The 24,647-nt window shown below is 44.2% G+C and overlaps 1 protein-coding gene across 4 annotated transcripts in view; it reads right to left on the bottom strand.

The window, feature by feature from the left end:
* Positions 1-24,647, bottom strand: part of ASIC2 (acid sensing ion channel subunit 2) — a 991,154-nt gene that overhangs the window by 15,148 nt on the left and 951,359 nt on the right. The window lies entirely within an intron of this gene.

The raw sequence follows: 24,647 nt of genomic DNA, 5'->3' as shown, positions 1-24,647 counted from the left end.
AGTGACACACTTACTATGTGTTAAGCTCCAAGCTAAGTCCTTTATACCCATCTTTAAAAAAAAATGGAAGGGACGCTTGGGTGGCTCAGTGTTTGAGCGTCTGCCTTTGGCTCAGAGTGTGATCCTACGTTTGGGGATTGAGTTCCACATCAGGCTCCCTGCGTGGAGTCTGCTTTTCCCTCTATGTCTCTGCCACTCTCTCTCTGTGTCTCATGAATACATAAATAAAACCTTAAAAAATTGAAGATAAAAAAGCAATAAAATACATGTGTTTTCAGAGCACAGTTCAACAAATTCTGAAAAATGTGTATACCTGTGTACTTACCACTTAAATAAAGACCTAAGAAATAAAACAATTATTTATTTATTTATTTGGGGGAAGGGGCAGTGGAAGAGGAAGAGAGAGAATCCTCAAGCAGCCTCCCCACTGAGTGTGGAGCCTGGCATGGGGCTTGATCGCAGGACCCTGAGATCATGACCTGAGCTGCTCAAAAGTCGGCTATATAAGAGTTGGCTGCTCAACTGACTGAGATACCCAGGTGCCCCAAGACTTAAGACATTTTTAATCACCCCAGAGAGCTCCTTTTTGTCACTTTCTAATCAACCCCTGTGCACCCAGCCAATCTCTGTTATGGATTTTACAACCATAGATTGGCTTTGTGTGTTCTCAAACTTCATATAAATGAAATCTTACACTAAGTACTTTTTGTGCCTGGTTTATTTCACCCAACATAATGTTTTTGAGATTTATCCACATGGTTGTGTGCATTAGTTCATTTTTTAAAATTGCTAAATAGTTTTCCAGGTACAAATACACCACAATCTGTATCTGTTGACCTGATGGTGAGCACTTGGATTGTTTCCAGTTTTTGGTAATTATGAAGAAGTCCCTATTAACATTTATATACAAGTCATTTCAGTTTTTGGACACCTTTTAATTTCTCTTAGCTAAATGGCTAGGAATATAATAACTGATTTGTAAGATAGGCCTAGGGATAACTTTATAGAAACTGTGAAACTCTTATCCACAGTGGTTGAACTATCTTTCATTCCCACCAGGAGCGAATGAGAGTTCTAGTTACTCTGCATTCTTGCCAAATCTTGGTTTTGTTCATCTTTTTAATTTTAGACATTCTTGTAGGGTATAGTTACATCTCGTTGTTTCTATTTGTAGTTCTCTGATGATTGATGATCTTGAGCACAATTTTATGTGCTAATTGGCCATTCATATATTATCTTTTGTGACATATCTTTTCAAGTCTTTTGCCCATTAAAGAAACTTGCTTACTTTTTACTTTTATTATTAAGCTGTAAGAGTCTCCGTATGTTCTGGATACAAGTCCTTTGTCAGATATATGTACTGAGAATATTTTCTCTATATCTCCTATAGTTTGTCGCTTACTTTTTCATGTTCTTTTTTTAGATTTTATGTATGTATGTATGTATGTATGCATTTATTTATTTATTTATGAGAGAGAGAGAGAAAGAAAGAGAGAGAGAGAGAGAGGCAGAGACACAAGCAGAGGGAGAAGCAGGCTCCATGCAGGGAGCCGGACGCGGGACTCAATCCCGGGTCTCCAGGATCAGGCCCTGGGCTGAAGGCGGCCCTAAACCACTGAGCCACCCGGGCTGCCCAATTTTTCATGTTCTTAATGGTGTATATTTTCCCTATGTTTAAAATCCCCCATTAAGATGTTATTTACATATAATAAAACTACATTTTAATGCACAACTTAATGAATTTTTACAAGTGTGCACATCTTGGTAACAACCATCCTAATCGAGATGCAGAACATCTCCATTAACCCCGAAAAATCCTCTATTTGCAGTTCCCTCCCAACCCTCAGGCGATCACCAATCTGCTTTCTGTCATAAATTAGTTTTGCCTGGTCTAGGATTTTATATAAATAGAAGCATGCAGCATGTACTTTTTTGTGTCCGCCTTCTTTCTCTCAGCAGAATGTTTTTGAGATTCATTCATGCTCTTGCATGTCTCAGTAGTTCATTCCATTTTATTGCTGATTTTTACTTCTTCCTTTCTGGTCTCTATTTTTTAATTTATTTTCTTGCTTCAGTGCATTGGCCAGAAACCACATATTGTATAACATTGGAAAAAGCTGAAGAGAGAGGCTATTCTTACCTTGTTCCTGATTGTAGGAGGAAAGGGTCCATTATTTCACTATTAAATATGTTAAGCACATATCTTTTTTTCTTAGATGCTCTTGTCCAATTGAGAAAGTTTTCTCCTAGTTCTGGGTTGAGGAGTGCTTTTACCTTCAAAGGGCATTGAGTGTTGACAAATGTATTTCCTGTTTCTGCTGAGATGATCACATAATTTTTCTCCTTTATTTTTTCAATATGGTGAATGATATTGATTGATCTGTAGATGCTGAACCCATCTTGCATTTGCAAGCCCCACTCGGTCATGATTTATTATCCTCTTTATATATTGCTGTATTTGATTTACTAATGTTTTGTGGATGATTTTTGCGACTATGCTCATTGCTGTATTTATTTTACTTTCTTTGTAATGTCTGGGTCAGGTTTTGGTACTGTGGTTATGCTAACTTCATAAAAAAATTTATAAAGTTCTTCCTTTTTCTCTACTGTTTCAGTTTGTGTAGACTTGGTATCATTTCTGTCCTAAATGTGAAGCCATCTGGACTTGGTGATGGTGTGTGTGTGTGAGATGATTTTTAATTATGAATACAATTCCTTTAGTAGATTTAGAGACAATGAGACTTTCTATTTCTTCTTGTGATGGTTCTGTTGTGTTGTTTCCCAAGGAATTTGTTCATTCCATCGACATTTTTGAATTTATTTGCATACAGTTGTATGCTTTTATCTCTTTTATCTCTTGTCATGTATTCTTTTATCATTTTTAAAATGTCTATAAAATTGGTAGTAATGCCCTTTCTTTCATTCCTGGTATTGGTAACTTGTGTTACCTTTTTTCCTTATTGTTTTTGATTTCTAATTTAATGATGCTTTGGTCAGGAAGCATACACTCGATGGTTTCATTCCTTTAAAATTTACTGAGATTGATTCATAGTGTAGCATATGGTGTATCTTGGTGAATGTTCCATGTACACTTGAAGAGTATGTGTGTTCTGTAATTGTTGGTATGCGTGTTTTATAAAAGGCAATTAGGTCAAGTTGTTGGATAGTGTTGCTCAAATCTTCCATATCTTTATTGAATTTTTGTCTGGTTATTCATCAATTGCTGAGAGAGAAGTGTTCAAATCTCCAAGTAGGACTATAGATTTGTCTGTCTCTCCCCTTTGGTCTGTCGATTTTTGCTTTGTGTATTTTTGAAACTTATCATTAGGCATATACATATTTAAGGTGGTGATATCTTCTTGAGAAATTGATTCTGTTATCATTGTGAAATAACCTTCTTTATCTCATGCAATAGTTTGTCTTGAGGTTTACTTTGCATAATATAGACATACCAGCTTTTTTATGCTTACTTTTATCTTTTCCCATTCTTTTAATTTTTTGGTCCACCTTTTTACTTTTAACCTATCAGGATATTTTTGTATTTAAGGTACATCTCCTGTAGGCAGTCTATTTTAGTGCTGCTATTTTACCCTATCTGACAATCTCTGTGCTTTAATTGGAGGGTTTAATCTATTTACATTTAATATTATTCTTGATATGGTTGAGTTGAAGTCTGCTATCTTGCTCTTCATTTCCTATTTGTCTCCACTGCTATCTCTTCCTTTGTTCTACTTTCCTTGACTCCATTTGGGTAAGTGAGTATTGTTTTAGTAAATCATTTCATCTCCTCTATTGGCTTTTGATTTATACCTCTTTGTATTATTGTTATTTTTAGTTGTTGCTCTAGGATTTACAACATGCATCCTTAACTTATCAGACTCAATTTTGAATTAATATAATACCACTCCACATATAATTCTATTTACATCCCTTCCTATCCTTTATGCTATTGCTTTCATATATTTTACTGTTACATATGTTATAAACACTATAGTACACTGTTATTATTTCTGCCTTAAGTAGCCTGCTGACTTTTAAAGAAGTTAAAAGGGGCAGCCCGGGTGGCTCAGCAGTTTAGTGCCGCCTTCAGCCCAGGGCCTGATCCTGGAGACCCCGGAGTCCCACGTCGGGCTCCCTGCATGGAGCCTGCTTCTCCCTCTGCCTGTGTCTCTGTCTCTCTCTGTGTGTGCCTCTCATGAATAAATAAATAAAATCTAAAAAAAAAAAAAATAAAGAAGTTAAAATAAGAGAGGAAACTTATGTTCAAATTTAACTATATATATATATATATATATATACCATTTTCACTGATAATTTTTTTTTAAAGAAATTTATTTGAGAGAGAGAGAGAGTGAGTGGGAGGGGCAGAGGGAAAGGGAGGGAGAATCTCAAGCCAACTCTACACTGATTTTGGAGACTGACACGGGACTCGATCTCACAGCCTGATATCAGAGGCAGAGCCAAAACCAAGAGTCAGAGGCTTAACTGACTGCACCACCCATGCACCTCTGCTGTTCATCATTCTTTTGTGTAGATCTGAATTTCCATTTGCTATCCATTCTCTTTAGGCAAAAGAACTTTATTATTTATTGTATTATAGGTTCATTTGTGGCACATAGTATCTGTTTTCATTTATCTGTAAGATGTGTTAATTTTTATTTTTGAAACGTATTTTGGTTGTGCATAGAATTCCAGGTTGTTAAGTATCTTTTTTTTAATTTTTAAAAATTTTAATTTATTTTTATTTTTTACCATTTCAAAGATGTTCCATTGTCTTCTGGCCTCTATTGCTTTTGATGAAAAATCAGTCATATTTTTTCATTGCTACCTTCTATGTATTATGGATCTTCTTCTCTGACTACTTTTAAGATTTTGTTGTTTGGTTTTTAGGATTTTGACTATGCCATACTTAGATGTGGTTTGCTTTGTATTTATTCTGCTTAGAGATCACTGAGGTTCCTGAATCTGTGGAATAATGGTTTTAAACAATTTTAGATTCTTTTCTCCTTCATTCTCTGTCTTTGATCTTTCTGGGATCCTATTTATATGCATGTTGATCTGCTTGATACTGTTTGACAAATCACTGGGACTTTGTTCACTTTTATTAGCCTTTTGCCCCCTCTTTCTGTCTCATTTGAATAATTTCTGTTAATCTGCTTCAAGTTCGGTGTTCATTTATTGTTTTCTACCAAGTCTTCTGATAATCCCATCCAATGGTTTTTTTTTTAAAAAGATATTATTTATTTATTTGAGAGAGAGAGTGAGAGAGTATGAGTGGTGGATGGGGGAGGCAGAGGTAGAGGGAGAGGCAGGCTCCCTGCTGAGCAGGGAACCCAATGCAGGGCTCCATCCCAGGACTCTGGGATCATGATCCAAGCTGAAGGTAGATGCTTAACCAACTGAACCACCCAGGCACCCTGCCATCCAACGGTTTTTCTATTTTATTTATTTATTTATTTATTTATTTATTTATTTATTTATTTATGAGAGACACACAGAGAGAGGCAGAGACACAGGCAGAGGGAGAAGCAGGCTCCCAGTGGGGAGCCTGATGTGGGACTCAATCCCAGGCTCTGAGCTGAAGGCAGACTTTCAACTGCTGAGCCACCCAGGTAGTCCCTATTTCAGATATTTATATTTTTTCAGATATTTATATATTTATATTCAGATATTTATATATTTATATAGATTGACCTTTTTACAAAAAAGTTTTCACATCTTGTCTAAAAGTTTTTTATTTATATCTCTTTCTGTAGTTAGTTAACATGTTTATCATTGTTATTTTAGCGCTGTTGTTTCAAATTCCAACATGAGCTTACATGCGGACCTGTTTCTACTAGTTGTTTATTTTTCTTTTCATATTTTCCTTCTTTTTTCATGCATCTAGTAGTTTTTAATTACATATGGGAGACGTAGTCCTTTTTAATTGTATACTGGACATTGTGAATAATTCTTTACAGTGACTCTGGATCAGTTATCTTCCTCTGAATAGTATTGGGTTTTGTTTTAGGAGGCAGTTAAATTAATGGTGAATCACTTTGATTTGGTGGAGGCACTGTTTAGGCTGTGTTTATAGATGGGCATATTTTAGTTTTGTCCTTAGTTCTGGACTGTAGCTCTTTGTCTTGGGATGTGATCTTAACTCCTAAGGAATCTCCTGGGATTTCAGTGCAAAGTCTGAGGTGTTTATCCAGTCTCTCCAATTTGGTGGGACTTGGATTTCAAGTCTGTCTCCCCCTAGTGGCAGCTGCTGAAATTACTGCCTATTTGTTTTTCAACTTGTTTTTCTCCAGAGCTTCTTGGAGTCTCTCCTCATCTGTACAAAGTTTGAGGTTCAGTCTAGGACTTTAAGGGGGTTTACATAAAAATCTAGGGGCCCCACATCTGGGGGACCGTCCTTTTTAGGATTTGTTTTCCTAATTTTTAGTCTCTCAGGCATCCTTGAGCTCTCACTTCTGACTTTTTAACTTAAAGGCTGCTGCTTCCTGCTTGAACTCTGTCCCCAGGATTTCCTTAGAACTTGGCATGCCTTCAAGGAGAGGTCAGGTAAATAAATGTGTACTTTACTCAGTGTGGTTTCCTTCCTTCAAGGGCTGTGTATCCTCCCGTTTCTGCCTAAAGCTTTTAGCCTCTCTCCAGTGCCTTCAAATAGTAGCTTTAAAATATTTTGTGCAGAGCTTGTAATTGCTATTTCCAGGGGTGTTTGTCTGATATAAGCTACTCCACCATGACCGAGAACTGAAAGCCTTTATATTTATTTTATTTAACGTTCACAGGACTCCTTTGAGGTAGATGTTCCTATTCTCATTTTATTAATGAGAAACTTGAGTGTTAGAAAGGTTAAGTAGCCTGTCCAAGACCACGAACCTAGTTGGTGGCAGAGCCAGCCGATTGACCTGGGAATTTCTGATTCCAACGCTGTGCTTATCACACTGCGTTGCCTCTATAGTAACTTGGCGTGTGTGGGGGGAATACTCCAAGGAGGTCTTTTTTCAGAGCCTTTCATTTTCTTTTAATCTAATGGTTTCTTTCTTTTGCCTTTCTCATGGTTTGTTTTACTCTTTCATCTTTCTTTGGAGTTCATGATTTGACTGGGCTTTTGCAAAAAATTCCTGTGTGACCTTGGATAAGTCACTGCTTCTCTTCTGGACTTAGTTTTCCCATCTGTAAATAGGGAAGTTTGGAGGTAGGTGGTATCCTCTGATTAGAATGTGTTGGGTCCCCTATGTTGCTCATTATCGGATCATTAAACACACAAACTGTCTTTGAGAAAAACTAAATGACTTTTGGCAGGGCTGAGGATCTAAAAGGATATAAATTAACTCTGGAGGGGGAGCTCATTTCTTTTTCTTCTGTTAAAACAGGTTCCCACAGTGGGTAGACCAAGAATGTGGTTGGTAAAACTCTGATGGTGATGAGCCAAAGTTTATTTGGGGTAAACCACTTCCCTTTTGTTGCAGAGGTCATGATCCGGATACCATGGCTATTCTGCTGTGGCTGGTTCATCATCTGTTCCATCAGCTTTTCTAAAGACTCACAGACCCCAGCAGCTGGAAAATTACAGCACGTATGGCATCAATTCTTGCTTACCAAGAGTGTCTGAAAGTGGGTTAGAGTATTTGTTTATCCTGGGCAAGCAAAGCCTCAGGGGGACCCTGAAGCACTGTGTTCAGTTATCTGAAGGGCTGTCTCAGGGAAGAATGAGATTTGTTTTCTGCCTTCCCAAGGGAAAGACAGATACAAGAATAGCTGTAATAAAGGAAATGAAGACGATGATAACATTTATTGATGTTGCTGGCACCGTGGTAGGCACATTACATGCTTATTTTAATCGTAAAGAAGGGTAAATTCTGGCTCAACTTTCTAACCTACTAGTATGATTCAATCAATAGAATCACTGTCTTGAGAGTGAATTTCCCATCATGAGAGGTATTCAAGCAGAAACTGCATGAATCCCTGGCTGGGATGGGAAGAGAGAGATTCAAGCATTGGGTGTGCAGTGGATGAGATGGCTTCTAAGGTCTCTTAAGTCCCTGTATCTAATCATAGATCCTAAATCTATTCTTTTAATTTGAGGATTAGAAGTAGTGGAAGGAGCTAGATAGAATCTTGAACCCCAGTCTTTCATGGGCCAGCTGTGTGATCTTGGGTAATACCCCCTACCTCAGCTCTTAGTATCCTCATCAGATCAAATGAGATTAGTGCCCTGTAGCCAGCAGGTGCTCACCAAGACTTACTTCCCAGCTGCCTCATGTTTCTCTGCCCTTTCATTCATGCAACAAGCAGCTCAGCTCCACCTCTGCTCTCCTACAGTTCAGTTCTATAGACCAGCAATCTCTGCCCTTTTAGGGTTGAGTTACTTTGAGGTGGGATTATTACGATAAGAACTCTGGTTAAGTCCAGATGATGCCAAGCAGCTGGATCTAGGGGTCTGGAGCAGGGAGGGAGGAGAGATGCTTGGGATTGGGTCTTGAAGTATTCTTTCACGTACGTGACATCTTACTCTCCCTTACCCTGTTTTTCCACTGTGCCATGGAACTGGGGGCTTTGGATAATTGCTGAAATTTATGAACTGAACAAAAAACTCAGCACTTTTGTGATTGAATATTCTGATCCTTGCCTTTCATTGCTCCACTGTCTTGAGGCTTCTGTCCTCAATCGTTTTCAGTTTATAGAGAGAAGCTTGTGTTTGTTGCCTCGGTGCCTGGGGACATCCAGTGTTGTTCTTCAGTCCCTGGCTTTCCCCACCTCCCCCAGCCCACAGATCCAGAGGCGTGCCAGCAGGCGGCGCTGCAGTTAGCACAGCTGCCCAAGGCCTGTCTGCTGTTGGAACAACCCAGGAGTCAGTGGGTTTCCTTCGCCAGGCTCTCTGGCCTTTTCCTTGTCTACAGCCCACACTCAGGCCTTAGCTGGGATGCTGCTGTCGGGGCACTGGGGCTGGAGAGGTGAGTAAAACGGGGCTCATGTTTGCCCAAGCCCTGCTCCTGATAACATTGTAGGGATGTCCCCAGATGCCAGGGGCATGTCCCCTGCCTCTTCCCCTCACAGCTGAAGGGGAGTGAGCAGAACACGGGGCCATCATTGGCAGGCTAAGTTACCTAACTACTCTGGGCCTCAGTTTCCTGAGCAAAGCAGAGCTAATAATTTGCAACTCACAGGGCTTCCTTGATGGTTAGATGAAAGTAGGCATTGTACCTTGCACAGTATTTACACACGTCTGTTGCCTTTAGGTTGGGGAGCCACCTATAAAAATCCTTTATTCAAGGTGACAGTCTGGTGGCTGGTCCCACATGCCTGTCCTAAGTGGCATCTCTTCTCCAACCTTACCCATAACTCTCCCTGCACACTGGATCTCATGTCTCTAGTACAGGGTCTGGGACATAGTAGGTGCTTCATACTTGCTTATCGAATGAATTAATTGCCTCATCCTGCTCTCTCCTAGTCTAAGTGCAAGGGGCTTCCCTCTCCAGCTTACATAGGAGCAGAGAGCCTACCACGTTGGTCTGCATAGGCTCTGCATTGAGGTAGGCTCAGCACTGAGCCACATCCGAGTCCTGGGCTACTCAATGGCTGATTTTCCTCTGTGACCTTGGGGATGCCAGTCAGTCAACCTCTCTGGGCTTTTCTGCCCTCTCTGTAAGGTGTGGGGCTCTAAGGTACCATGCCTTGAGAGGTCTCAGGTTCTAGGACCAGGTGACCATAAGGCCCTCCTACCTCTTAGCTAGGCCCTGTGATCTTCCCCTTATTTTCCCACTTTTCACTACAAGTGCAAACTTCTGCCTCGCCCACCCAGAGCCTGCTTTCGAGACATAATTTTCAGTTTGACATTTTTATTGAATCCTGCCAAATGATTTAGTATGTTCACGAATGATTATATTGTGCTCCTTTTAAACAATATTAAAATCAAATAAAATACTAAAATCAAATCTACCAATCAGTCAGTTACAAAGGCAGCAATGGAGTCTCAGGGGAGATAGGAGACATGTCCTTGTAGGCAGCACCAAAGAAAGCAGTGATGTAGCTCCATTCCCTGTCCCTGTTGGCTTCACTGACAGTTCGTCAAAGCATAGGAGATGGCATTGGGAAGAAGCAAAAGTCATAGTGACTGAGTAGTAAGAACACCTGCCAGTTTGAGCACACCTGCTATGTGCCTGGCCCCATAGTAGGCACTCTCAAGAGTATCGTCTCTTTCAATCCTCACAATGACCCTGTGAGGAGAAGTACTACAAGATGGACTGTAGCCTAATTTATGGTATAGACAAAGCTGATATTTACTGAATCCTTAGGAAGCACCTTATTTATACTGACCCCTTGAATTCTCATAGCAACCTCATGAAGACTTACTGCCTTCATTGTGTATTTGGGAGGACTGGAGCATTTAAGTGACTATGGTCATGGAATTAGAACCCAGCAGTCTACACTTTTAATAACTACCTACATGCCTTGCCTAAAGAAAGAATTTGCCATAGGGAGTTGGGTCCACAGGAAGTAGAGGCAATTCCTGGCTGGGCGGGTAGAGGCTGGGGCAGAGATTTGAGAGCATGTGTTCTTCAGACCCCAATATGGGAAAGAGATTCATTGAACAGCTTAGTCCTCTCAATAACCTTGCCAGTTAAAATCTATCATCCTGATTTTACAGATGAGCAAACTTTGCTAACTTGCTCAATACCACACAGCTGAGAAGTGACAGAGTCAGGATACAGACCCAGGTCTGTCCAACTGCAGGGCTCCTGATCTGGTGTCAGGAGAGATCCTAATCTTGGCTCTGCTATTATCTTGCTGTCCTCTCAAGGGACTTAGCTTTTTCATCTGCAAACCAGGTGACTGTTTCTCCACCTCCACTCTGTGTACGTGGCAGACATCACCAATCAATCACAGATGTGGTCTTGGAGCTTAGCTAAACATTGCCGTTTGACTGAAATTGGAACTGAGAGGAAGCGTATTTGGGGAGGCTTAATCTGTAGAAACCTTAAAACTACTCATTGTTGAATATTCACAAAGACCAGAAATGATAGACTATATAAAATACATAATGTGACTTCCTTACAAAAAAGAGTAGCCATAATCTGCCCTCTTATATGGGAGCATCCCTGACTGGTGTTTGGACCATCTGGACCAGAGAGGGATGCATCCAATCAGAATTTAGCAATGCCCTCATCCTGCACTGAGGTCACACATAGAGTTCTTTGTTCTACTGGCTGGAAACTAGTAGTAGTACCTGATGCAGCACTTTGACAAGCAACAAAAATCAATGAAAAAAGTGAGCTACCCATGGTTTTGACTAATAATGAATAAAAAGGTGTATTCATTGCAAAAATGTCTATGAGTGGGAAACAACAAGAGCAGAAAATAGTGAATCATTTATGCAAGAAAGCAAGAGGATTTTTTTTTTTAAAGACTATAAGTAGCCTCATTCTAACATGACTTTCACTTTGGGCCTTGCTGGCTCTAGATATGCTTCTGAAGCTCTACAAGAATCCTTCCAGCTTTGGTTTCATAGGGCAGACACCCTCTGCAGTTTTATTTTTATCCATCCATCCATCCATCCACTCACACCCAACCATCCACTCATCCGTCCACCCATTCATATATCCATCCATCTACCCATGCCCACCCATCCACTCATCCATCCATCTACCCATCCACTCATCTATGTATTCATTCATCCATGCATTCATCTACCCATACCCACCTATTCATCTATTCTACCTCTGTCCATCTACCCACACTCACCCACCACCCATCCATCCACCTATCCATTCACCTATACACCCATCCACTTTCCATGTGTCCAATAAACATTTATTTAGCACCTATTCTGTTCTAGGAACACTGCTAGAAACTGAGGCTATGACAATGAATGAGATGTAGTTCCTATGACTATGGGGCTTACAGACTGGAAAGAACAGACATGCACAGAACAAAACAAGTGCTATAATGGGTGACATTGTATAGAGGTAGTGCGGGCACTGATTACAGAATGGCCAGACCAGCTCAGAGTAGGGGGGCTCAGAAAAGACTTGATGGAGGAGTGGTCACCTATGAGCTGAGTCAAGAAAGACTGTGTAGTTCATTGGGCAGGGGAGAAATGAGAAGGATGTTCTGGGTGGAGGGAATTGTCTGGGCAAAGGCACAGAGGTGAAGAGAGGCCTGGCCTCAGACAAGTAGCAAGGTGAGCTTATAAGTGAGTGTCAGGAAGGATTGTGCTGCTCAATAGCCTGGGTGATGAAAATTCTCCATGTTTGCTACCGTGAATCCTATGCACACAGGGAATATGCATCACGAGTGGGAAATGACCCTTGCTAACTACCCACCCTCCCTCCCCCCACTGCTGATGTAGGAGCTGCCTCGGCAGAAGTGTGTTTTTAGTGTTTGTGCATGCCAACGCACCATTATAATCACATCTTCATCTGGACTCAATCTCCTGGGCAAGTGCAGTCAGCACTGGCAGGGTACTCGCTGGAATTTGCCTTGGTGCGTGATTTGTTGGTGGAAACAGAGAGAGGGAAAGTGTTGCTGGGATGTGGGCGGGGAGGCAGCCTCATCCAGAGGAATGAGTTTGGAGGCACACAGGCCTGGCTAGGCCGCTTACAGGCCACTGGAGGCTGGGTGCTTCCCCCTTCTGGGATTTTTCACTCCAACCCTGGACTGGGCTATTGCCTTATGTGACCCTTTGTCTTTTCCTGCCCAGGCCTCGGGGTGGTTATATCCCGGCTTGTCAGTGCCACTGGTGTTCTTATGGTAGGTAACTAGGGGGTGCTGATGCCCCCAGCCCCTTCTCTGACCCACACTCTCAGCTCTGTAACCTGGAAAGTGCCTATTTGGGTATCAGACTGCATCTCTGCCCTGCATTTTCTTCCCTTCTTCTTTCTCCTCCATCCCTTCCTCCTCTCTCTTTTTTAAATCCTCTAGTTGCATTTCCATCTAAGAAAACCCCAGTTCAACTTCCACCTCGAGTATCATCAACTGAAGAGTTGGGAAAAGGCCAGCAGACTGACCTCTCTGTATGCTGAATTGGACTATCAGCACTGCTATGGACAGCTGTGCAGGGCGTGCACTGCACAACAGCAGGAGGTTCCACTCACAGGGACTGAAGTGTGAATGTCGCCTCCAGAGAGTGCACAGGCAGCCCCGAGCAGTCTGTTCCCCTCTGCTGCCGTCCCACCTGGGGCTTCACTCACTCCTTGGCTAGCCATCTAGCTTCAATCCCAGTCACCCCACTGTTTCCCCTTCAGATACCTTCCCTTTACAGATTGGCCTCTGTTCACAATCTCTTTTGGAATGGGGGCCTTTTATGACCTTGCTTTCTTCAATGGGTATATTTGAAACAGAAGTTGGGTCCAGGTTGAAATGTTCACTTAACAGGCTTTCTTAAAGTGGAACACACCACATGCATTTATGACAGTTTTGGCTCTTAGCTCCTTTCAAAATCCACTTATCACATATGTGGGTGGGGGCAGGGTTGGGGAGAGTGACCCATCATCTCAGGGTGGCTCCTGCTCAGGCTGGGAGCTGGAGAGAGTCAGTGCTGGGTGTAGGGTAGGCTAAAGGTATGGCAAGCGTACTCAGTCCTGGCTTCTGCCGCCCTCTTGTGGTCTTCCCCACCCTTCCAACATGGAGACAGTTACCCCCACCTTTAAACCTCCACAGGCCCTGGAACAGATTCTGGGTCCAGGTAGAAGGGTTTTCAATGCACCACCCTTCCTGAGTGTGTGGCTTCATTAATCTGCACAATAATTCTCTAGGTGGGGGTTAGGCGGCTTCCCTGAGTGGTGCCCAGCAACAACTCCAGGCCTACATTTTCCCAGGAGGCCTCTGAAGCCTGGCAAGGGTGTCAGAATGGGCCACAACTGCCTCTCCCTGTAGGACTCTGCTGCTGCAGCAGGGACCTCACAGCAGAACCAGCCCTGGAGTGCACGTTCAGACATGGGGATGGATTTCCTCCCTGAGCTTGTGACACTGCATGATTAAGGCTCCAGTTGCATCCCCCGAGCCTGAGATGGCCCTGCAGGGAGGCTCTGTGTGCACCAGGCAGTTGCCATAAAATTCATTTTTTGTCAGCTCCTTCCTGTGGCTTTTCAGAGCGGGTTGGTGGACGTTTGCAGCTATAAAACATGTGTGGATTCTGGAAGCGTGAGACATGCAATTGAAAGTTTATGCTTGGGCAGCCCGGGTGGCTCAGCAGTTTAGTGCTGCCTTCAGCCCAGGGTGTGATCCTGGAGACCCCAGATCGAGTCCCACGTCGGGCTCCCTGCATGGAGCCTGCTTCCCCCTCTGCCTGTGTCTCTGCCTCTCTTTGTGTGTCTCTCATGAATAAATCAATAAAATATTAAAAAAATAATAATTATGAAAGTTTATGCTCTTGGGCCACTTGGCTCTCTGGAGCAAGGGTGAGTTCTCACGTCTGGTCTTTCCAGCTCAGCACTGCTGGAGCCACATTTAATTGGATCTTGTGTAATTTTCCGAAGAGAGGTATCTGCTTTGTATTTAGGCTGTTTATAACAGCACCCTGTGTTGCACAATTCCCCAGATAATTAATATTCATGGGGGGCTCCTTATAATTGTGAAACCCCATCGATCACTACCTATTAGTCCTTCAAACTGTGACTTCCTTGCCACCATCCCTTCAAATACCACCATCGTTGACACTCTGGGCCATATTTCTTACACAGGTGAGAGTGCTTTACAATCGTAAAGTAAATCTTTTCCACTAAATGATTTCAATTTTGTATAGCTGAGCTGTTTATCTTGCACAGCTCCCAGTGATGGTTATCAAGTCTCTGGGTTTCCTCATCTGCACAATGGGAATAATCGTCTCTATTTCCTAGGGTTGGAGGAGGCATTTTTTTAAAAAGATTTTTAGGGTTGGAGGAGGTATTTTTTTAAAAGATTTTATTTATTTATTTATTTATTCATGAGAGAGAGAGAGAGAGAGAGAGAGAGAGGCAGAGACATAGGCAGAGGGAGAAGCAGGCTCCATAGAAGGAGCCCTATTTCAAACTTGATCCCAGGACTCCAGAATCATGCCCTTAGCCAAAGGCAGATGCTCAACTGCTGAGCAACCCAGGCGTCCGTGGTAGAGGTATTAAGTGAGTAGCATGTAGGCTGGGGTACCTACCGCAGCATTTGGCTTATAACAGGAGCTCCAGCCTGGGGTTGTGCCCATGAGAAAATGTCCCCTTTGTGGAGATTTGGCATAGGTGGGGTGGGAAGGGCGGGATTCCTCAAGCCTGAGCTCTCTGGCCCCCTGGCAGGGCTAGGGCAAGGTCTTCTGTACACTGCTGTCCCCTGTGGTCCCCAGGATGGGGCATGACTGCTTGAATCCCATGGGAAGGCTAGGGGAAAAAATGGTGGCAGGCAACCCTGCTCACTTAGCATGAAGAAGGCCTTGACTGAAGGTGTGAAGCCCAACCTGGGACTGTGGCAAGAACATGTAAATGACCCACAAAGCCCCCTGCTATGATTCTTTTTATACTGAGTGTGGCTGCTGGGACAACTGCCTAGACCACAGAGCTAAACTGAGCAGCTACTCCTTGGTCACCACCTGCCTCCCAGCAGAATGCATCTCTGTGCTGGAGCCATGAAGTAAGACTGCGCAGCCTCTGGTTGGCAACATGGGTTGAAAGCATCCTCTCTCCTGCGTTTCCAAAAGACCACAGTCTGGATTGGGCTCAATCAGACCTAGTGTCAAAGCCTGGCTCTGGATGACCGTAGGCACGTGGCATTGCTCTACAGGTGTCAATGCCTTTATCTGCCAAGTTAATATGTATGTAAAGTCTGCCGTAGAGTTGGTGCTCAAGATGTTAAGCTGCCTACCCCACTTCCCTCTTGCCTGACTGAGATGAGCGTCGGAAGAAATCATAAGCAATATTGACTTAACTACAAAATGCTCAGATATTTTCCCTGCTGCTCTGATAAAATAGGCTTTGAAGCGAGCCTCCCCCTGCAAGTCTGGAACATCACAAATGAGCAGATGCAAACTGTCAGCCCGTGAGGAAGTCCCTCGGCTTTCAAAGAGGGCCCGTGAGGAAGATGCTCGCCTTTCAAAGAGGAACAAATAATCCCCATTCCAGCTCTTTGGGGGGCTCCTCGAGATGGTGCCATGGCCCTCGGGTGTCCTGCTTGGGGGTGGGGAGAGAGCATATCCCACCGTGAAAGAGGGTAGGAGGGTGGGGAGGAAGAGGGAAGCCTGGACTAACATTCTCTGGTCAGGCGCTTTGTAGATTAAGTATAAGATAGGTACTACTGGGGCAGCCCGGGTGGCTCAGCGGTTTAGCGCCGCCTTCAGCCCGGGGTGTGATCCTGGAGACCTGGGATCGGGTCCCTCATTGGGCTCCCTGCGTGGAGGCTGCTTCTCTCTCTGCCTGTGTCTCTGCCTGCCTCTCTCTCTCTCTCTCTCTCTGTGTCTCTCATAAATAAATAAAATCTAAAAAAAGACAGGTACTACTGTTATGCCTGAAATATAGAGGAAGAGACTGAGGCAGAAATATGCAGAAACTTGCTCAAGGCCTTGCTGCTGGTAAGTAAAGTAGTCAGTATTCAGACTTGGATAGTCCAATGCCAAAGCCCTGCACCACTGTCCTACAGACTCTACTCCAAGGTAGCCCTCCTGGTCTAATCTCTGTGATGGCTGCCGCTCCTGCAAAGAAGACATTCATTATCAGAGACCCATTAGGGGATTCCTGCACATCTCAGGATGCTCCACTGAAGGTTTTCTTTTCTCTCAAAGCAGGTCTGCTACGTTATCCCCATTTTACAGATGAGAAGACTGAGGTTCACAGAAGCAAAATGATTTGCCTAAGATCATCTAACAAGATGAAGGCAGGGTTTGGATAAGAACTGAAGTCTTTTGGTTCCTGGTTGTGCCCTACACTGAACCAATGATCTTCTCCTCCCTGTCCTGTCCAGCTCTCTTTCTGGGTTACTGCCCAGACACCTATCGGAGGCAGGCTGATCCCATGCATGGAGTTGACCATCACACTGTCCACAGCCCTGTGGACTCAAGTTTTTTTCCTTTCCTGGGAGCTTCTTTAAACATGTTAATAAGTTGACTTATCTCTGGGTTCTTCCAGGGAAGTCCACAGACAGGCACCTTACCTGGGGATTGTACTAAGAGCAGAAAGAATTATGGGTTTGCAGTCAGAAATTCTAAGCTTGAAACTCAGCTTTACCACCTGCTGGCTTAGTGACCTTAGGCGAGTTATTGAACCTCTTTGAGTGTCAGTTACCTCTGTGAAATAGGAATATTATTTTCTATCTTGGAGAGTTTTTATGAGATGGCATATGAACGGAATCCAACGCATTGGTTTTATGACACAGAACAGGTACTTAATATAGCAGAGATCTGTCTTTTGTCACTGGCAAAAGAATCCAGAGTCTTAAGAAAATCCAGTATGTAAGATGCATCCAAACTTGAGTCACAGCAGGGGTTAATTATTCAAGGATCCCCGATTTTCACAAAGGGCTTGGCCGGGTCCTTTAAATGTCAGCTACATGTGCATGCTGCCACACCTGTTTTCGAATCATTAGCTACTTGACAGCGAGAAAGAGCGCAGCTCATGTTATGGAAAGGCAGCGCTAGGAGCCATTACCTGCTAGAAATCAAATAGGATTGGAAAAAAAAAAAAACGGGTCTGAAAGAGTAACCCAAGGAGGAGATTTCATTTATAAATATCTCTCTCACCATCTTTCCTGGGAACCCATCCTTCAGTTGTTCAAAGCAGGATATATAAATGCAGAGTCAGGCACCCCCAAACATTTCCCCCTAAACTTTAAAAGCCCAGTGACAGGTGATTGGAATGACTTCACAATGTAAGGTGCCAAGCCTGTAATTGTTAATTCTTCTGGCTGTAATTTATCCTGCTATCCCTTTGGGTAGCTAAGCAGCTCTGATCACGAGTTGCCCAATCGGCTTATACGTCTTCTTGATGAATCACTCTCGTTCTCTCAGTCCTTTCTCCCAGCTGCGGTAATTCTTGACAATTGCCTTAGAGCCTCTGTCTCCGGTGGCTGTGGAAGGGAAGAGCTATCTGTCAGGAGGAACATGCAGAAAACAGAGAGCTCCTGGCATTGGGAGGCTGGCAGTTGGAGAGCTGAGCCCTCTCCTCGGGATGGAAGGGCCAGGGTGCAGGATGCAGGACACGATCTGTGCTTACTGGCCTCCAGGGTATGAGGCACCCTGCTTGTTTGGGGTCTCTGGATCAGGGATGGCTGGGCAAATTTTGTCCAATGAGCTCCAGTGAGATTCAGAGCATCTTTATTAAGAAAATGTCATGTGCAAAACTGTGAATCCACTGTACAGATAAACTCGGGCAGCGTGACAGAGACCTTGAGGGCTCCAGTAGAGGTGTTCTCATCTTCTTCCTGGGAAGGTTGCCTTTACCAGCCCCTTTTGCCCATGGGTGGGGCATGTGACTAGTTCTCACCTTTGAGATGTGGGTAGAAGTGATGTGGGACTCCTTGGCTAAGGAAGTTGAGTGTGGATGCCCTAGAGGAGGATGGGGCCACAAGGAGGATGGGAGAAACCTTGATCCCCAAATAACTCTGTGGAGTAGAGCTCCACTGCCAATTGCACTTTCCTGTAACATGGACAAGGAATAAATTTTATTTTGTTAAGCCACTCAGATTTAAGGGTGAATTTTAAACAGTTGGCCTCTCATGCTTGTGGCAGGCAATACTTGATTTAGCAGAGGTCAAATCCTCAAACATAAGGAAATTCCAGGTGGTAATTTATCCTGAGTTAGAGAAGAGTGGTTCCTACTAAACGGATAATATGCTGATGGCTGTTGTGTGGACATTCAGCTTATAACTAGAAGAACATTGGAAATAAGGATTCTTAATTTTAGACCTTATGAATTGTTTTTATTGGAAGTTGGAGGGAAGGACATGGTCTTTCTATAAAAGAACTTTGACTTCTCCCCTCTCTCTTAGTCCCCACTGGATGGATGGACAAGTTCAACTTCAACTCCTCAAGCCCATCCTCTTCTTGACAAGTAGAGATTGTCACCAGCCCCCTCCTGCATCATTGCAACAATCTTGTAACTGGCCCTCCTGCCTCCCATACACCATCCTCTGATCTGACCCCCACCTGATCTTCCAAAAATGTGAACTCAACCATGTCACCATCTTCTCTGATGAATTCCACACTCCTTTTCTTCAGAAGTCCCCGTATGATCCAACGTCCTATCTCTCCTCTTGTCTTCCTTCAAACTATCGGGCTCCTTGGCCTCTTCATATTTGTTCTTCTGCCTCCCTGCTGGGATGGTTCTTCTGTTCCTCAGCTTGCAACCACCTCATTGGCTTTTAAGGCCCAGCTTGTGCCCCGCTGCCAAGAAGCCTTCTCCATCCATTCCTTCTGCCTTTGGACCCTGGTGTCCAGCCTTGGGATTTATCCCAGCACCTGCAACACTTTATTGTAGTTATTGGCTGACATGCCTGCCTCTTACTAGCCTTCAAGCTTTTTGGAAAGAGGTGACAGATTTCTCTTCCCCAAGGTTGACATAAACTGGGCTCAACTGATTGAACTCTTGGCTCTGTTATATCCAAGACAGTTACCAAGGCAACTTTCCCTCCCTGGGCCTCAGTTTCTCCAAAAGCAAGTCTGGGAGGCAGCCTGGCAAAAGCTAGCCCTTAATGATCAATTAGGGCTCTCCCAGCTTCAACATTCCAGGATTCTATAATTTTACCACTAACACAGTGCAGTCACGTGAGGGAAATCAATACTCAGAGTTTTTCCCAACTGTGTCTGTGCAAGCCACAATTTTTCAGAAGACTGTCCTCAGGGGTGCCTGTGGCTTTCAGTTTTGCCTGATGCCAGAGAGAATTCATCATTACAGAAAAGCTTATGGTGCAGGTTTAGCAACTGTGGAATCTCAGGCGTTCCAGAGCTTCATTTGTCAAGTAAACATGGCTTCCTTACTTAGACTTCAGTCATTTTCACCCATAAGCATCACTCAGATATAAACACTGGGGTAGGATGTCCTCTCTTACTGACCCCGATGAGAAATAGGCATGATCAGTGATGCTGTGGCATGGGGAGATGGTCTGACTCCAGGGTGCGCATGGGATGGGCGGAAGGAATTCTTCACATACCTCATGTCACTGTTAGCAGGCTCAGGGAGCAATGCTGTCTGTCATTGGGCATGTGGCCTTGGCTAAGCTCCCCCTTCACTGAACCCATGTTGGCCCCTGGGCCAGGGCTCTCCTTGCATTTCCCAGTGTGGCGTTGGGAGGCTGTCTCCCTCCTGGCAATCTAGGACTTCACTGCAAAAGAGTCAATTGTGTCTAATGCAGTTACCTTCACAGGTTCAACAACTCAAAACAGTGAGAATTCAGTGGATGTTTATGAGACTGGCAGCCCCTCTCCACCAAATGCCTCCTCTTGGGCATGCGGGATTCAGATGGCTGCCTGCGGAGGGACTCCGTGGGCATCCCCCACTCAGTCTGAGCCATCTGACTTATTCTGGCCCCAGTGCAGCTCCTCCCCCATTAATTGGTTCAGTTGCCACATTTCCCTTTCCTGCCCCAGGACTACTGATTCCAGAAGAGATACTTCTGGTTTCCCGAGGGCCTCTGAGGTCAGCCAGTCTTCTGAGAACTTCCCAATTCCTTGTCTACTTCACAACCCTATATTATGGCTAATTTGGCTCATTTGCATCTCAAGTCTTACCTCCTCCAGGAAGATGTCCTGGCTTATTTGTCCACTCTCCCTCTTATTGACTCCAGTAGACTTTCCCATCTGATAACTGGATGCTTTGACCTGTACCATCATTTATCTTTCTATAACATGATGTCTTTCTATTTGTCCCAAAGACCTCAGGGGTTGGGGAACAGAGCCTGCCTGGTGGTTCTTTATGACTCCAACTTCACCTGTTGCAGGACACTCTGAAGGCTCTCATTCAGTTTTTGTTGCATGGCAATATGGCAGAAATCAGGGAAGAGCCAACTCCTAAGGTTAAAGTCCAAAATGCTTAACCTGGCCTGCCAGGCCCTGCTTGATCCAGCCCGGCCTGCTTCCCAGCCACTTCTCTCTGCATTTCCTGATCTACATCTTGTGCTCTGCAACACAAATTGCTCACAAACTGGTTCTCGATGCTTTGCCTTTCCTTAGGTTGTTCATGATGCCTGGATTGCTTTTCCTCCCACTTTTCACTCAGCTAATGCTTACCAATCCCTCAATATCAGTTTAGATAGCAACTCCTCCAGATAGCCTTCCTTGACCTTGAAGTTTGAATGAGAACTTCTCCTCTGGGTTCCTATAGCACCATATGCTTTGTTTCTCCTAGCACTTACCATGAGGCATTATGAACAGTGGTTCACATGTTAGTTGACCTCATAAGACTGTGAGGTTTCCAAGGGTGAGGCCATGTGTTAAGCATCTTTGGGTTTCAAAGGTGTTCAGTTGCTTGGTAAACAATTTTTGAATTAATAGATGAATGGATGGTGGGCCCTGGGGAGTCCTGCCAGGCTGGACATAAGGGGGACACAAGGAAGATGGGAAAAGCAGATGTATGAGGTCCAGGGGCAGAGATGAGCAGCCAGGACTGGACTGGGTATCAGGGATCTAAAGTGATGGATTCTTTGAATAAGGATTAAGAGTTCTTAGGGTGAGGCCCAGGAAGGAGAGGGGCAGAACAGGGGTCACATGGTCGGAAGAGGGAGTGAAGAGATGCTGGAGGTGCTTGTCCAGGCTCCCCCCCACCTGTGCCATTTAAGAATCTGTTATTATCCACCTGCCCTACTTCTGGCTCTTAAAGGAACAGTATGTTCTTATATCCTCTCAGGGTCTTCCTTCCTCTCTCAGGCTTCAAACAAACTGCTTTGTGTATAAGGGAATGGTAAGCACAGAATGAACCAGAGCCCCATGGAGGTTATTAAGAGTGAGGCTCTGGCCGAGTGTTCCTGGTGAACAGATTTGTGTGTGTGTGTGTGTGTGTGTGTGTGTGTGTGTGTTTGGTGGAAGGGAAATATGAGCTATCAGAGCAGTCTTTAAACTTTAGGGTGCCTAGAACGATGAAGGGCTCTTGTTAAAATGTAGGTTCTGATTCAGCAGGTCTGAGATGGGGCCTGAGGCTTTGCATTTCTGACCAGCTGGTGTTTCTGATGCATTCATGCTGCTCATGCTGCCAGTCCATGGATGACACTAAATGACAAGGAACTAGCAGGAATTGGTGCTTCTCCATAGGGCTTGATGAATATATTCTTTGATGATAAGTATGATCTGTACCCAAGGCCACAGAGTCATGGAATCTTGGGATTTGTAGAATATTTGAGTTGGAAGGGACCACAGATATTGTCATATTTCCCCCAATGAATGCTAACCAGCACCAGATGCTAACCATTGTAAGATGCACCACCATTATTTTGCATACTACCTTGGAGAAAGTATCCTGCCAATTAATGGTAAGAACCATTGACTGTAAGACTCCCTTAACTTCAGAGATAGTAGTGTGCAACATAAAGTTGAGGGGTTAGAGTATTTGACTTAACTCCCATCCTCCCTATTTTACAGAGGAGCACATGATGGCTAGAGGGAAGGGACTTGTCAGGGCTTCAACACGCTGAAACTGGATTTGTCTGTGAGGCCTGAGGAGGTGCTTGGAGAACATCATCAGGCCCAGGGTGAAGGAGAGAGGGCTCCTTATGATCACTGGACAGCTGAGGGTCCTCCGAGACTCCTAGCTCATCCTGGACTCTAGGCTGCACCCTATGAGGAGGAATCCCTTCCTGTCTCTTGACAGCATATTTCTGCTAAGAAACCTCAATCCCAGGGCTTTCTTTGCCTGATTTTATATTCAGAACATCCTTTTCTTTCTATTCAGGAAATTCCTAAATTAAATTGAGTCCCAGATGGCACAGTTTGAGCCTTTCCGCCTTTGGCCTCTCTTCCAGGGACTCAGAAGAAAGGAAGCTACTCCATCTTCTCTTGGCCTTGTCTCTTACTTGATAAGTGGTGGTCTTTACAGAATAGCAGAATCACAAGGGGATCACAAGGGTGGGGATTCTTGACCCACTCCCTGCATCAGAATTCCCTTGGGGTACTTGTATCAACCACAGATGCCCTGGGCTCACTTCAGAGATCAAGATTCATTTGCTCTGGTGTGGGGCCCAAATGCTCCTTAGAGGATTTTAACCCAGCAGCTAGGTTGTGAACCATTACTCTAGTCCAACCTGTTTGGCAGATGGAAAAACTGAGGTCCAGAAAGTCCAATAATTTGCCTATGGTCATAACAGTGGGCTACAGAAGTGGGGCTAGATTTCAGGTCTCTGGGTTATTCCTGGATTCCTCACTCAAAGCTCTGAAGCCTACTCCAGAGCCTTTACCATGAGCAAAAGACCCTATGGGCACACGGCTCTGTGTGTGTGTATATGTGTGTGTGTGCGCGCACAGGTACACATGTGTGTGAGTGAGGAAGAGAGTGTGAGGGGGGGAATGAAAGAGAGAGAGAGACCGAGAGAGTGAGCTCCACTCTATATTGGAAAATCTAGGCAGAAATTAAAAGTAGAACTTGGAAAAGAGTGGAAATACAATGATCTCACATAAAACATGGGCACTTTTGGTGCTGTTTGATCATCACCTCTGACTGTTTAGGAAGGGGTGTCTAATCCCTATTCCGTCCCCCAGATGGGATTCAGGCTTCTCTGGGGATAAGCATGTTAAACAGGGCTCAAAGGTCTAATTTCCCAGCCCTGAAGCCACTTTGGGGGCTATCTGTGGACTCTTTGTAAGTTCTTAATACCCTCATGTCAGAACCTCCTGTCCCCACTGTCAAGTGCCAGATGTTCAGGGCTGGGTGGCCTGGGCTGCTCTATAAAGTTTACTGGCCAATGACTGACTCATCAGAAATCAATGTAGTTCCCATCAGGGATTGCCCTCAGGAAGAAATTAATGGGCAGGGGAGGCTATTAAATTATGTGGGAATGAAATACCCCATTGAGCTGGCATCTTTGAGCAGGTGAGCTGCTATTGTTGGAAGGGACTGGGTCTATTTTCAACCCTTTCCCAGCTGCCCAGTTTACTTCCAAAGCCAGAGAGCTTCTCCCAAAGCTGCTGACCATCTGTTGGGAGGCCCAGGCCACATCGTGCATGAGTCTTTCTGGATTTTAAACTTGTCTGTTCACTTACTTCCCCAGCCATCACTAGGCTCAGCGTGCTGGATGTACATGTTTTTGTGTGTGCCTAAGGAGGTGGGAAGGGAGTGAAGCAGTACCAGGGAGGAGCTAAATTAGGGCCATCAGCTATAACTTGGAGCTCTGGGCATTGAGTGGCAAGTGGGTCTTCTGGTCCTATTTTTCATTCAGGAGTTTTCCAACTTTGGGGTGCATCTGTGTTACTTGGAGCCTTGCTAGAAAGGCAGACTCCTGGGCCCCACCTTCAAGGTCTAATATAGTAGGGATTGGGCCTGGGAATATGCATTTAATATCTTCCTCTCTCCTTCTGATATCACTCTAGTTGGAGAATGACTAGCTTAGGAAAATTTCATACTCAATTTGGGGGGGTGGGGAAGCATGACACCTCTTCTCTGGACCCTGATACCTCAGCTATACATCAAAGGGAAAAACTACATGACCTCAGGTGTCTTCCTGACTCTCCATCCTGTCGTTTCCCTACTGGCCCAGGGAGGTGGATGTGAAGGTGATAATTGGAA

This window comes from Vulpes vulpes, chromosome 2 (genome assembly GCF_048418805.1).
Source record: "Vulpes vulpes isolate BD-2025 chromosome 2, VulVul3, whole genome shotgun sequence".
NCBI classification, from domain to species: domain Eukaryota; kingdom Metazoa; phylum Chordata; class Mammalia; order Carnivora; family Canidae; genus Vulpes; species Vulpes vulpes.
Note: the sequence above shows the minus strand (reverse complement) of the source record. Positions and strands in the feature narration are given on the sequence as shown.